This window comes from Rana temporaria, chromosome 5 (genome assembly GCF_905171775.1).
Source record: "Rana temporaria chromosome 5, aRanTem1.1, whole genome shotgun sequence".
NCBI classification, from domain to species: Eukaryota; Metazoa; Chordata; class Amphibia; order Anura; family Ranidae; genus Rana; species Rana temporaria.
In genome coordinates, this window is record NC_053493.1 from 391,623,303 (window position 1) to 391,635,502 (window position 12,200).

Genomic DNA, 12,200 nt, shown 5'->3' on the forward strand with positions numbered 1-12,200 from the left:
AGTGTGTCTTTCATTGGTGTTGTCACAAAAACATTCCTACTAGGTGTGCCAGAGGGGCTGGGACTGTACTTGAGAGACAGAGTACACAGCCAAACAAACTCAAGCAGCTCCTTCAGGGGTAGCGCTACATGTATACTGTACAGCGCTACCTTCAAATTTTCCACATTTTGTTATGTTAGAACCTTTAATCCAAAATGGATTAAATTCATTATTTTCCTGAAAATTCTACAAACAATGGCCCGGATTCAGAAAGAATTGCGCTCTATTTGCGGAGGCGCAGGGCAACGATTTTGCCCTGCGCCCCGCAAATATTTTGCGCTGCCCTCGATTCACGGAGCAGTAGCTCCGTAAATTGCGAGGGCGCGCCGGCAAAATTGCCCGGCGTAAGCGCGCGCAATGTAAATGATCCCGCCGGGGCGGGAATCATTTAAATTAGGCGCGCTCCCGCGCCGAGCGTAGAGCGCATGCTCCGTCGGGAAACTTTCCCGACGTGCATTGCGGCAAATGACGTCGCAAGGACGTCATTTGCTTCAAAGTGAACGTGAATGGCGTCCAGCGCCATTCACGATTCACTTACGCAAACGACGTCAAATTCGAACGTTGCGACGCGGGAACGCCAGGTATAGTTTAGCATTGGCTGCCCCTGCTATTAGAAGGGGCAGCCTTACGCTAAACACGCCGTACGGAATCGACGTAACTTGCATACACAGGGGGCGCGCAACATTGTGAATAGGCGTAAGTATGCAATTTGCATACTATACGCTGACCACAATGGGAACGCCCCCTAGCAGTCATCGCAAGAATGCAGCCTAATGCCACGCAGATTTTAGGCTGCAGTCGGCATAACGAGTTCTCTGAATCAGGAGAACTCGTTACGCCGGCGCAATTGCTTACTGAATCTGGGCCAATACCCCATAATCACAACGTCAAAGAAGTTTTTTTGAAATCTTTGCAAATTTATTAAAAATGTAAAAACAAAACAAAAATCCCTTGCCCAGAAATATTCACAGCCTTTTTCTCAATACTTTGATGAAGTACCTTTGGCACCAATTACAGCCTCAAGTCTTTTTGAGTATGATGCTGCCAGCTTGGCACACCTATTTTTGGGCAGTTTCTCCCATTTTTCTTTGCAGGACCTCTCAATCTCTGTGCGTCTTTGGGGAGCATCTGTGCACAGTCATTTTTAGATCTCTCCAGAGAAGTTCAATCGGGTTCAAGTCTGGGCTCTGTCTGGGCCACTCAAGGACATTGACAGAGTTGTCCCATAGCCACTCCTTTGTTATCTTGGTTGTGTGCTTAGGGTCGTTGTCCCAGTGGAAGATGAATCTTCACAACAGTCTGAGGTCCAGAGTGCTCTGGAGCAGGTTTTCTATAAGGATGTCTCTGTACATTGCTGCATTCATCTTTCCCTGCATCCTGACTAGGTTCCTGCCACCGAAAAGCATCTCCACAGCATGATGCTGCCACCACCATGCTTCACTGTAGGGATGGTATTGGCCAGTTGATGAGCGGTGCCTGGTTTCCTCCAGACATGACGCTTGCCATTCAGGCCAAAGAGTTCAATCTTTCATCAGACCAGAGACCAGAGAATTTTGTTTCCCATGGTCTGAGAGTCCTTCAGGTGCCTTTTGGCAAATTCCAGGTAGGCTGTCATGTGCCCTTTACTGAGGCCGCTAGCGGGGGTTAATACCGCACCGCTAGCAGCCGATTCCCGCGGCAATCCCGGCGGTATAGCGCCGCTATACCGCCACCGCGGCTCCGGCTCCAATGTGAAAGGGGCCTTAGGGAAATATTGGTGAACTAAGTGAATGTGCACCTGTGTATATTAAAGAAAATATATACCGTATAGAACATAAGAATAGGTATATGTGAAATATATATGGAAAAAATAAAACTAAGATAGGATAACCTAACATATTTATGTGACCTGCATATATTGATAAATTAAAATAAAGTGCAATGTTGCCTTAACGGAAATTGTGTTGATGTGAAGGGTAAAATTATATATCTTCCATTACTTCAATCAGGTAACTGCCTCAAATAAAGTGAGGGATCTGTAGGTAATCACCATGATATGGGTTAGCTGTAATTAGACAGCCTCATCAGTTCAGCAGTCCAGCAGACATTTTTCTGTACCTTTCCCCAGATCTGTGCCTCGATACAATCCTGTTTCGGAGGTCTACAGACATCTACTTGGAATTCATGGCTTGGTTTGTGCTCTGACATGCACTGTTAACTGTGGAACCTTATATAGACAGGTGTGTACCTTTCCAAATCATGTCCAATCATCTGAATTTACCACGGGTGGACTCCAATCAAGTTGTAGCAACATCTCAAAGATGATCAGTGGAAACAGGAGGCACCTGAGCTCAATTATAAGTGTCATGGCAAAGGCTATGAATACTTGTGTATAGGGTTGTCCCGATACCGATACTAGTATCGGTATCGGGACCGATACCGATACTAGTATCGGTATCGGGACCGATACCGAGTATTTGCGGGAGTACTCGTACTCCCGCAAATACCGCTGATGCCTAAATAGAATACTCAGCGCCCCCCACCCCCCCGCCGCCGCTACACCGCATCCCGCCGTCGCTTGGTTAATACGAGCGGGGAACATTACAGCTTTCATTTGAATAGCTGTAGTGTTACCCGCCGCGCCGCGTATAGACACTCCCCCTTTCTCGGGTGATTTGTCCAATCCCGAGCAAGGGGGAGTGTCTATACGCAGCGCGTAACATTACAGCTATTCAAATGAAAGCTGTGATATTCCCCGCTCGTATTAACTAAGCGGCGCGGCAGCATGCAGGTAAGGGGGGGGAGATGGCTGCATATATGGGGGGACATGGCTGCTTATAAGGGGGACATGGCTGCTTATAAGGGGGACATGGCTGCTTATAAGGGGGGACATGGCTGCTTATAAGGGGGACATGGCTGCTTATAAGGGGGACATGGCTGCTTATAAGGGGGCATTGGCTGCTTATAAGGGGGGACATGGCTGCTTATAAGGGGGACATGGCTGCATATAAGGGGGACATGGCTGCTTATAAGGGGGACATGGCTGCTTATAAGGGGGACATGGCTGCATTTGTGGGGGGACATGGCGGCATTTGTGGGGGGACATGGCTGCATTTGGGGACACATTTAAAAAAAGTATCGGTATTCGGTATCGGCGAGTACTTGAAAAAAAGTATCGGTACTCGTACTCGGTCCTAAAAAAGGGATTTTTTTTATTTTTTTAATGCATTTCAAAGATTTCAAACAAACTTCTTTCACGTTGTCATTGTGGGGTATTGTTTGTAGAATTTTGAGGAAAATAAATGAATTTAATCCATTTTGGAATAAGGCTGTAACATAACAAAATGTGGGGAAAGTGCTGTCAATACTTTCCGGACGCACTGTGTATTGTTTATAGTTGGTTGCTATTTTGGCTTTTGTATGTTTGTTATTAGTCAGGTATTCTGTCACTAGTTTTTTTTTGGGCTCACTCATATTTTATGTTTACAGTGTGCTGGTGTTTGAAAGTATTTTGTTTCATTGTAAATAAATCTCACTTAAAGCATACACAGTCTGGTTCCAGTTTTCTGAGTGTAGCCACACACATCTGGCCATCTCTACTGCTGAATCCAGACAGTATCTGTAGATTGTCACTCCTAAATATTTCTAAAGGTGCCTATGTTGTCATTTTAAGATAATAATGAAGTCCCCCCTTATGAACAAGAGAGATGAGATGAATTCCCGGTATGGATGTCATCGCCCCGACTCTCCACCTCATCCAATCAGAAAATTCTTCAGTGGCGGTGCGTCCATAAGTGGCGCCTGGGCACCGTCCCCTCTCTCCTGGCACCGCTCTATCACCATAGATAGACTCATGCATTGCATGAATCTATCTATCTATGGTCGCCACTGACACCCCCTATTGAGGTGTCTGTCCCCTTTTCGAGCGCCGGGCACCTGAATTCCAACGGCGGGGGTGTTTTTTGAAAGCACTTGATTAGAGACGTTTGCTCTAATAGGTGCCCAAAAGGGTGAACAGCGGGTGCCATGCTGGGAGCTCGCTGTTCACTCAGCGGTGTGTTAGCAAAGCGAAGGAATTTGCTTTGCTAACAATGAACTGCCTCTCAGCCAATCAGGTGCTCGGGTCTGTTACCTGTCACCTGATTGGCTGAAACGTCAGGATCTGTGATTGGAAGCCTGATAGAGAGGACGGAAGAAGACATGGCGGAGCGTGGGTGTGCAGGACACCGCCGCTGACCAGCTGCAAGATAGGTAAGTGCTGGGTGATGTACACTGGCAGCATTTGATGGGGCACACTAGCGGCAATTGATGGGCACACTGGCAGCATTTGGAGGGGCACAGTGTCAGCAATTGATGGGCAATTGATGGGCACACTGGCGATGCACACTGGCAGTATTTGATGGGGCACAGTAGAGGCAATTGATGGGCACACTGGCAGCATTTAGTGGGGCACAGTGTCAGCAATTGATGGGCACACTGGTGATGCACACTGGTAGCATTTGATGAAGCACAGTAAAGGAAATTGATGGGCACACTGGCAGCATTTGATGGGGCACAGTAGCGGCAATTGATGGGCACACTAGCAGCATTTGATGGGGCACAGTGTCAGCAGTTGATGGGCAAACTGGCAGCATTTGATGGGACACAGTAGCGGCAATTGATGGGCACAGTGTCAGCAATTGATGGGCACAGTGTCAGCACTTGATGGGCACACTGGCAGAAATTGATGGGCACAGTAGCGACAATTGATGTGCACACTGGCTGCACTTGATGGGCACAGTGGCTGCGTTTGATGGGCACAGTAGCTGCGTTTGATGGCACAGTGGCGACAATTGATGGGCACAGTAGCTGCGTTTTATGGGCACAGTGGCTGCGTTTTATGGGCACAGTGGCGAGTGGCGAGTGGCTGCGTTTTATGGGCACAGTGGCTGCGTTTGATGGGTACGGGACCTGGAAGCAGATGGAGATCACTGGAATCGATGAAGAAGAAAAATGTACAAAATTATTTTGAGACGCATTCTTTCGAGGTTTTGTGATATCACTGGGCCTCATCACAGGATCTTGGGAATGCTGGGGATCCCAAATCTAAGGCCCCGTACACACCATAGAATCCATCCGCAGATAAATCCCAGCAAATGGGTTTCAGCGGATAGATCCTATGGTGTGTACACGCCAGCGGATCTGTTTCCGCGGATATATCTCCCCTGGGATGGATTCCAGCAGATCGAATATTTGCTGACATGCAGAACAAATCCATCTGCTGGAATCCATCCCAACGGATGGATCCGCTGGTCTGTACAGACTCACCGGATCCATCCGTCCGAAGGGATCCCCCGCATGCGTCGTAATGATTCGATGCATGCGTGGAATTCCTTATATGACAGCGTCGCGCACGTCGCCGCGTCATAATCGCGGCGACGGCGCGACACGTCATCGCCAGAGGATTTTGGCGCGGATTTCAATGCGATGGTGAGTACACTCCATCGCATAGAAATCTGCGGAAATCCTCGAGAGGATTTATCCGTGGAAACGGTCCGCTGGACCGTATTCGCGGATAAATTCTATTGTGTGTATGGGGCCTAAGGAGAATATGCTCTGGAACTGTGTAGAAGCACATTCTCAGGAGATTTGGGATCCTCCGCTTTCCCAGGATCCCCCAAGAAGGCCCAGTGATGTCCCCCTTGCTAGAGTGGACATGCCAAAAGCCATTATAAGGAGAATATTTTTAACATTTTTCTTCTAATATTTTATACTTTTGTTGCATTCAGTTAGTGTTAGAACGTTAATGTTGTACCTGATTTATGGCTGCACTTTATACTTTTTAGTTTCTGCTGCTATTCGTAATGCGCTGTATATATTATCCTCATTTACCCTTTCCTCTGCCTGGTGACTGACTATACATGAAGAAGTCTTGTGTGTTCACAGCTGTTATTACTCTCGGCAAGATTGTACGGTTCAAATATACTTTACTGTGCTTTTATTTTATCAGAGAATTATTTGGTTATGCCTAAATCTAGTTCTGATCCTACAGGGGTTTGGCTCGGATTGCAGCTTGACCACATATTTCATGTGGCAAATCGAGAAATGGCCTAAATCTTTCAGTGCTTGACTCTGGAATTTATTCTGTAATGCCAAGGAATAATAAATTCTTTAAAAGCATTTTCAGCTAACTCCAAGTTTAACCACTTAAGCCCCGATTCCTTTAGGCAGCTAAATGCCCAGGCCAGGTTTTGCGATTCGGCACTGCGTCGCTTTAACAGACAATTGCGCTGTCGTGCGACGTGGCTCCTAAACAAAATTGCCGTCCTTTTTTACCCACAAATAGAGCTTTCTTTTGGTGGTATTTGATCACCTCTGCGGTTTTTATTTTTTGCGCTATAAACAAAAATAGAGCGACAATTTTGAAAAAAATGCAATATATTTAACTTTTTGCTGTAATAAATATCCCCCAAAAACATATATAATTTTTTTTTTCCTCAGTTTAGGCCGATACGTATTCTTCTACCTATTTTTGGTAAAAAAAAATTGCAATAAGCGTTTATCGATTGGTTTGCGCAAAATTTATAGCGTTTACAAAATAGGGGATATTTTTATTGCATTTTTATGATTTTTTTTTTTTTACTACTAATGGCGGCGATCAGCGATTTTTTTCGTGACTGCGACATTATGGCGGACACTTCGGACAATTTTGACACATTTTTGGGACCATTGTCATTTTCACAGCAAAAAATGCATTTAAATTGCATTCTTTATTGTGAAAATTACAGTTGCAGTTTGGCAGTTAACCACAGGGGGCGCTGAACGTGTTAGGCTTCACCTAGTGTGTGTTTACAACAATAGGGGGGTGTGGCTGTAGGTCTGACGTCATCGATTGTGTCTCCCTATAAAGGGGATGACACGATCGATGCGCCGCCACAGTGAAGCACGGGGAAGCCGTGTTTACATACGGCTCTCCCCGTTCTTCAGCTCCGGGGAGCGATCGCGACGGAGCGGCTATAAACGAATAGCCGCGCCGTCGTCCCGGATCGCTCTCCGAGGTAAGCCGCCCGCCGCATGTAGCGGGGGGGGGGTCCCGATCGGACCCCCGACCCGCGGAAAGACAAGGACGTATATATACTCCCTTCTGCCTCTCCGTGCCATTTTGCGGACGTAAATAGTCGTGCGGCGGGCGTAAGTGGTTAAAGAAGAACCCCTCTTGGCACAGAAAATTTCTGCTGAGGAAAGATCTGTATTTTAGGAATCAGATTTTTTATAAAGGGGTTGTAAAGGTTTGTTTTTTATTTTCTAAAGAGGTTCCTTTAAACTAGTGCATTGTTGGTTCACTTACCTTTTCCTTCGATTTCCCTTCTAAATGTTTTTTTCTTTGTCTGAATTTCTCACTTCCTCTTCCTCCTCAGTAAGCTTGCCCCCATCACCCGAGCCATTCTGGCTGGGGGTTAGTCAGCATGCTTGCCCCCTCCCTTGGGACTACTTTCCTGCGGGGAGACGCTATGTTCCCCGCAGGGATGTAGCCCCAAGGGAGGGGGGCGAGTACACTTACTAACCCCCAGCCAGAACGGCTCGGATGATGGGGCAAGCTTACTGAGGAGGAAGAGGAAGTGAGAAATTCAGACAAAGAAAAGGGAAATGGAAGGAAAAGGTAAGTGAACCAACAATGCACTAGCTTAACCACTTAAGGACCGCCTCCTGCACATATACGTCGGCAGAATGGCACGGCTGGGCACAAGCACGTACCTGTACGTCCTCTTTAGGTGCCCAGCCGTGGGTCGCGGGCACGCGCCCGCAACCCGGTCCGAATCTCCGTGACTGCGGCCGCGGGACCCGTGGACCCGATCGCCGCCGGAGTCCCGCGACCGGTCCCCGTTCTTCGTTGTGGTGCTGTCATTGATCGTCTGTTCCCTGATATAAGGAAAGACGATCAATGATGTCACACGTCCAGCCCCGCCCCCTACAGTTAGAAACACATATGAGGTCACACTTAACCCCTTCAGCGCCCCCTAGTGGTTAACTCCCAAACTGCAATTGTAATTTTCACAGTAAACAATGCATTTTAATAGAATTTTTTGCTGTGAAAATGACAATGGTCCCAAAAATGTGTCAAAATTGTCCGATGTGTCCGCCATAATGTCGCAGTCACGAAATAAATCGATGATCGCCGCCATTAGTAGTAAAAAAAAAAATTAATAAAAATGCAATAAAACTATCCCCTATTTTGTAAACGCTATCAATTTTGCGCAAACCAATCGATAAACGCTTATTGCAATTTTTTTACCAAAAATAGGTAGAAGAATACGTATCGGCCTAAACTGAGGAAAAAAAATATTTTTATATATATTTTTGGGGGATATTTATTATAGCAAAAAGTAAAAAATATTGAATTTTTTTCAAAATTGTCACTCTATTTTTGTTTATAGCGCAAAAAATAAAAACCCCAGAGGTGATCAAATACCACCAAAAGAAAGCTCTATTTGTGGGAAGAAAAAGGACGCCAATTTTGTTTGGGAGCCACGTCGCATGACCGCGCAATTGTCAGTTAAAGCGAAGCAGTGCCGAATCACAAAAAACTGGCCAGGTCCTTTACCTGCATTTTGGTCCGGGCATTAAAGCGGGGGTTCACCGTTAGAGAGCACATTTTCCCCTTAGATTAATGCTCGTTTTGTCTAGGGGAATCGGCTATTGGTTTTAAAATATGATCCGTACTTACCCGTTTACGAGATGCATTCTCTCCGTCGCTTCCGGGTATGGGCTGCGGGAATGGGCGTTCCTTCTTGATTGACAGTCTTCCGAGAGGCTTCCGACGGTCGCATCCATCGCGTCACGATTTTCCGAAAGAAGCCGAACGTCGGTGCGCAGGCGCAGTATAGAGCCGCACCGACGTTCTGCTTCTTTCGGCTACTAGTGACGCGATGGATGCGACCGTCGGAAGCCTCTCGGAAGACTGTCAATCAAGAAGGAACGCCCGCTCCCGAAGACCCATACCCGGAAGCGACGGAGGAGATGCATCTCGAAAACGGTAAGTACGGCTCATATTTTAAAACAAATAGCCGATTCCCCTAGACCAAACGAGCAGGAATCTAAGGGGAAAAGAGAAAAAATTAAATAAATGGGTGAACTCCCGCTTTAAGTGGTTAAATTAACCTATTTAGAAAATAGAAAACTAACCTTTACAATGCCTTTAAATTAAGAATATTTTTTTTTTTAGCTCACAAGTGATGGTTTCCAAACTGCAGCCTGTGGGCCACATGCAGTTCTTTGTTTGCCTTTATCTGACCCTTGAGGCACTATGCCTCCCATTACTATGAAGGGATATTCTTACCTCTGACACCAACAGCGGGGGTGTTATTCCTCCCATTATTACCAATGATGGGGCACTATTTCTGCAACAAAAAACACACATGGGGCAGTATTCCTCCAACTAGTACTAATGATGGGCCACTATTCCACCAACAAAAACCAATGATGGAACACCAACAGCTGGGTGCTATTCCTCCCACTAATACCAATGATGGGGCACTATCCCTCCCACTGATACCAATGTTGGGGCACTATCCCTCTCATTGATACCAATGATGAGACACTATTCCTCCTTCTATTGACCATAGGCACTATGTAGTTGTAGTCCCACTGACCTCTAAGTCTAGACATAGCTTACTTCTACTGATGTCAATAAATTTTCTTCTTCCACTTCCCACAGTTTGGCCCCCCTAAAGTCTGAAGGACAGTAAACTGGTCCTTTGCTTAGAAAGTTCGGGGAACCCTGCTTTACAACAATTGAGATAGAGAAGGCAATCACCGTGGAAACATATGAATGCCATAGTCAGTGTTAATTTTGTTGACTAAAACATTTTAGTCAACTAAAAAAGTACTATTTTAGTCTCTCCCTGATTTATTTCCCCCTTTCCCCTCCCCTTTCTTTCCCTCCCCCTTTTCATTTCTATCTCTTCCTCTGGCCCACCCCTCCCCATTTTCCTTCCCCCCCCTACTCATCCCATCACTCAATCCCCCACCCTTTTTCACCTCACTTCACCCCACTTCACCCCACTACCCACTCACTCCCTATATTCACTACCTGGTGCCCTGTTTTCATAGATCTACCACTTACCTATACTAGCATCATTATTGATTACCTTATTTACTTTATCAGAGCCCGTTCTAAACTATCCCCCTTCATGCGCCAAAGGGGCAATTCACCAGACCCATTGCTTGATTCTTCTGACCAGCTTAGGTGAGTTCTTACTCCCTTCGAACAGTGTACTGTTGTTGTTTCTAATGCTGCTGTATATACATATATCTCTTTTTGCTTGTTGTTTATTATATTTTATAAATATCTTTTAGACCCTCCTGAAGAAGCGGTACAGCCGCGAAACCGGTCGAGGTCATTGGCTCCACCTATTAGATACAGTTGGTTGTATTACCCAATTTGATCTGTGGGGTCTGTCCCTAATTGTTTTTATACTGTAATCTGTTTTATGTAAATAAATATTGTTTTTTACACCTAATTGGTCTCCTATCAGTGCCGTGAAAGTCCCAACCCCTTTTCCCTTGACCTATGTTTATTGATGCCACTTTATCAAATGGGTCTTACTTTCTACATACTATTTTAGTCTACTAAAATACAACTAAAATTAAATTAATTGAGATGACTAAAATATGTCTAAAACTAAAAGGGCATTTTAGTCAAAAGACTAAAATGGGACTAACACTAAAATGCCACACGATCGGAATTTCCGATGGCCTAAAATCCGGTGGAATTTTTCGTCGGAATTCGTTCAAGCTGTCTTGCATACACACTGTCAGACCAAATTCTGACTGTCCAAAAACGTCCAGGGGAAACACAAGTCCGCCACAGATGAAAGACTCAGGCAGCCAGGGACCGTACCGATTGCCCAAAGGGTAGCTGGATATAAAAGTAATTAGAACATCAATAATGACATAATAAAGATACAAGGGTAATAATAGTAAGTGGGGGTGTAAGTCCCCAAAAAAAGATTGCTAATTTATGGTGACATAGAATATTGTCACATGATTGACAACTGCAAGACAACAAGGAAACCTAGGGAGCAAGGCAGGATAGAAGGACAAGGCATCTATGAAACACAACCAAGTGAAGGGGGTGGACGTTCCTCCTTCCTCTTCTACCCCCTCACCCCCCTTCCCCCTTCCCTCCTTCTACCTCCCCCTTTCTTCCCCTCCCCCCTTCCTCTCCCCCCCTCTTCCTTGTCCCCCCCCCCACCCTGCCATTCTATGGGTCCCATGGGGTTTATTTATCTTATGTCTATACCTACAGTTCCACGACCAAAAACCCCCTTGTCCGCCGCGGGGGGAACCATTTGGGCCGCCCGGCTCCGCGCCTTAGCAATTTGCTCACTGGGTAAGCTATTATTGTCCTTATGCACTACATACCTTATTGCTGAATTATATTATATGTTTTTATTGTATTATTCATTTTTTTAGATTGGTTTTCCTGATGAAGCGGTATTCCGCGAAACTAGTCGAAACCCTGACCAATCGTTGATTTGTACATTTATTTGTTTTGTAATTTTATTTATAATAAATCTTTTAATACAATCATGTTTATTGTGTTCTCTCAGTACCGAGATATTCCTTTCATTCAACTGGGTGGGCAGCCTCAGGCTTAGTCTCAGCAACTATTCCCCTGTCCCCACCCTCCCTCTTTTCTACTTCAACCGGGATGATGGTATGTTTTTACCTTTTATTATTACTTTTTACATGAGGCTATACTCGCATTCTGTTCATAGGTACAACAATTGATTTCATTAATTAGGAGTGGGTGGGGGGAATATTTTGAAGAAAAACTACAATTCTGAAATATGCTTTAAGCATATTTTATAACAGTTGAGGTAACCATGTTCTCTCCCTATGGTAGTACCAGTGCCGATCCTGGGGGGGGGGGGCTGCCGAAAATGCGTGGGGGGGCACTGCCGACAGTGACATGTCACATTAAAGATTAAAGTTGTGAAGTGGGGGGGAGGGGGTGTTCTGCTGTCGGAAATTACATCTTACATTAAAGTGAGAAGCAGGGGGTGCTGACTTCTTATCTCTTCTTCCATGCAGCCAGCGAGTTAAGAAGTGGGGTGAGGGGCCAAAAATTACTTCTCACCAGGTGGGGCCTCTAGTAATTTGGGGGGCCCTCCGCAGCTTTGCGGGGCCCTAAGCGGCTT